General features: G+C 36.6%; 1 pseudogene; it reads right to left on the bottom strand.

Annotated features, from left to right (window-relative positions):
- Positions 1 to 286: 286 nt before the first annotated feature.
- On the bottom strand, positions 287 to 734 carry LOC123827339 (annotated as a pseudogene).
- Between the last annotated feature and the right edge of the window lie 3,324 nt (positions 735 to 4,058).

The raw sequence follows: 4,058 nt of genomic DNA, 5'->3' as shown, positions 1-4,058 counted from the left end.
GCCTAATTATTGATGCCTAATAAGAACTATCTTTTTTTTTTAGCCATTATTTTCACTTCATAAATGAGAAGTTAAAGTCAGGTAACAGACCAAGGCCTCTTAGCGCTGGTGCTAATCTTGCATACTTTCTTTCTCAGGGGAATTGGCAGCAGAGCCCAGGTCCTCATACCTTTAACTCCTAGAACCTGCAGGTTTCTGACACACAGGTAGAGGTGCCAAGAACCTACACCCAGACCAGAAGACAAAAGCACTTGTGAACATTTAATGATTTCCTGTCTATATGGCTTCAAGCTACCAGCACATAAGCCCCACCAACACTCCTAATCTTCTCCTCAGCACTTCTGCTGAAGAACGTGGCCTTCACAATGACAGGCTGCTTTGGGAGCTTTCCCTTCCCCAGAACTTTGTAGTAGTCCGATCACACCGCATCAATGATGGGAGCGGCTCCAGTCTTGTTTTGGGCAGCATTGACCCGCATCTGCTCAGGGACCAAGGTCCACAGTTTAACCAGGTTGACAGTGGGGCAGAAGCTCCGGTTCCTCTTTAAGTGGTAGTGCCTCATACCAACTTTCCCCAAAGTAACCTGGGTGATATTTGTCGAAGTTGATCCGGTCATGATGCAAGTCACCAGCGTTACCTCGGCCTCCCGGGCACTTCCTGTGTTTGCCGATGCTGCCGTGGCCGTGGCTCACGTGGCCCTGAAGTTTCCTGATCTTCCTCAGTTTGGACGGCATGTTGGTGGCTGAGACACAAAAGGCAAGAACTACCTTTATATGTGCAGAGTTCTTATACCATATTGTTCTTATCGTATAGTCTCTCTATGCAATAAATAAATAAATAAATAATAAAATAAAGCCACTTCTTCAGGCAGCTGATACAAAAGTTGCCCTTCTTCTAACTGGAGGAAAAGAAAAAGTATAAGATAACTTTCAGTCAGGGAAAAAGAGCCCCACTTTCCTTTTCTCTCTTTAACCATGCCCAAATATTAATAAATGAGACTGCAGAGCATGCCCTGGGTGCCACCACTCGGTGTCTGTGCTAAAACGCTCTTAACTAAAAGCTGAATTAACATCTAAGCATTCACACAAACTCACTTAAAAAGTAAAGTCAACTAATACATATAAACAGGTGATGCAAGTGCAGAAGAAACACTAAAGAATGCCTAGTAAAGAAATCACCAAAGCTCTTCAGGAAATATTGAATAAGAAATTAATTACAGTCAAATTAAATGGAGATAAATACATAGATTAACAAACATTAATATGAAAAGTAATTGGTTGTTTGGTGTTAGCCAAAATTAGAACACTCATGCATATAATTGAGATAGAAACAAATACAAGAATGTCCCAAAATTTAGTACTAAGAGCTTTGCTTATCTACTACTTAAAAATAATTAAAAAGTTTGTTTCTTGTTTTTAATTTAATATTACCTCAATATTTTGGAGGGATGTAGATAATTGAGACCACATAGATTAATGGTAGTCTCTGAAGGCAAGCTGCCTAGATCTCCATCCTAGTTTTATGACTAGCAAGATGTGTGCTCTGTGGCTGTAACTTAACTTCGCTGTGCCACAGTTTCCTCACCTACAGTATGGAGATCCTAATAGTGCCAACCTCAAAAGATTGTTATGAATATGAGCTAAATTCATATTTTAATGTTTATAAAACATTTAAAAAGTTACTGATATGGCAAGTAATATATATGTATATATATGCATATGTGTATTTATGTATAACTTAGTGTTTTTAATGGAACTGTTTTCTCATGAATATCATATTTCTATTGTTCATTATTATATTGAAAAGGAGAAAATAAAACCAATATGTGCATATTATTCTTAATGAAAAGTCTAAATATTAGTCATAAAATAAATAATTTTATTTTAAATTTTATTTTATTTTATTTAAAAATAATTTTATTTTAAATTTTGCTAGCCTTTAATGTTTGATAAATTATAGGTCTACCATTTGTGTTGTTAGAAGTAACTAGGGATAATATGCTATAATTAAATAAAAGCTAATTAGGATTCATAGGTCCTTTCTCTTTTAATAGAGCTGAAAAATGCAAGCTTATGTCATATCTTCTGATACATGCTTCTGTTCAAATATCCTGAAAATGTAGATTTTATCTAAAGGAACAAATAACAAGCAAGTATATGGAGAAGCAGCAGCTAAACAACACTATGTGTAGTTCATGAATTTCTTTGGTTAAATTTTGTGCTCATTAACTATAATGTGTTATCCAACTTTGACTTTAAAAAGTATGACAGGTGGAAAATCCAAACTGTTTCATCTGTACCACAGTTTGAAATGTTGAAATGAGAAGTGGCATTTGGAATAAGTTCAGTGTCGTGATCTCTTTCAAGACATAATTTACGGCTTTGTGAATGCACATGTGAATAATGTTAAGCAAGCTAAAACTATGCTTAGATAAATACACTTACCCAGAAAATGAGGAGCAGTGAACAAAAACTATATTACTCTAATTTTTATCTAGTTTTTATGGGTCTCAGAGGAATGTTGAACATGCAAAAAGTCAAATGAGGCAAAGTCAAATGAAAAAGCACAGTATGTTTGCCAAACTGGAAGAAGCCAAGTATAATACATAATACCTAATACGAATTCTCAGTTTCCAAAATGTTTTGTCAAAACTTACATTGTTGCAGAATATATGTTTTTCAAGAAGACCTTGTGAAGACATCAAAGTATAGTTACTTTGTAAACTGTAGAATGATATACAAAAATGATACCACTAGCTTTGAAAAGAAAGACACATATATATTTGTATGTGAATAAAGTAGTAATTTTACACAGATAAAATAAATTGTTGAAAGTTGATAAACTGATTAAAATGGAGGGGCTTATAAAACACACAATTTATTTTATACCTGGGGGCAGAGGAGTAGATATAGGTTCATCTGCCCCTAGTAACAGGCAGTGATTTGGAGGCATTCATGAAGTCAATATTCATTACATTCATCACATAAAATTTTAAAATTACATAACTGTTGCAATATTATTTTTTATGTTACAAATATTCTACCTAGAAAGTAAAAGACTGAACTTTCACCTCTGGAAACATGGAAGTAGATGCACTATTTTCCTATTTGTTCCAGAGCTAAAATCCCTGGGCATTACTCATAAAAAGACTCTGAAAGGTTGACAGAAGGCATATCAACTAGGGACCTGAGGACCTGAGAAACAACATGATGGTAAGTCCCTTTGGTTTTCAATTTTCTTCATATATTCTGGCCTTGATGTTAGAAATATTAATAACTTGGACATGCCTAGACCCCATAAAAGCTGATCTGTTTAGCCGAAGAGAAAAGAAGAGCAGGTCAGGCAAGACCCAGAACTTCCAGACAATAACCACTCTACTCTAGTCAAACATCACAGAAAAAAAGCAATGGCCCCCTTCTACTATCACATGCTGGGTAGAGCCTAGAACTTCTCTTTTGCAAGACTGAAAGCAAATCACACTCACACATACACACATGCCACTTGTGAGATCTGAGGAGGCCAAGTGTGGAGCAAGGTCATTCATTCCTATTTGGCAACAAGCCTCCTTCCACTTATAATGACCTTGGAGACCATGGGGTTGGACTGGTGTCTCATTCTCACCTGGCAGTAACAAGACTTGTCGAATGGTCTCAGAAGAGATGTAGAGGAGACTTAGAGCATTCACCTCTGTCCAGAAGTAATGAGGCTACCCTTCATCATGTCAATGGAGATTAATACAGGAAGCTGTTAAGAGGGACTGCTACCCTTCTCAGCCAGGGTGGTATCAGTAGAAACCAAAATGGAAGCCTTGGCAAGCAGTAATGAGTTTGCAGAAGAAATTTAGACTTCCAATCCCATCTATCAGTATTGTGACCACTTTGGTTCACTAGCACAGGGCCAGAGTAGACCCAATAAAATAGCACATTTAAAGCTAGATGCAGCCTTACAATATAATACCCACAATATGCAAGATTCAGTTGGCTATCACTCATTATTACAAGGACCAGGAAAAGCCCAATCTGAGTAAGAAAAGATCCACAAGTGCCATGACAGAGATG

Source organism: Phyllostomus hastatus, unplaced genomic scaffold, assembly GCF_019186645.2.
Source record: "Phyllostomus hastatus isolate PE091 unplaced genomic scaffold, TTU_PhHast_1.1 phas_contig_86, whole genome shotgun sequence".
NCBI lineage: Eukaryota > Metazoa > Chordata > Mammalia > Chiroptera > Phyllostomidae > Phyllostomus > Phyllostomus hastatus.
Note: the sequence above shows the minus strand (reverse complement) of the source record. Positions and strands in the feature narration are given on the sequence as shown.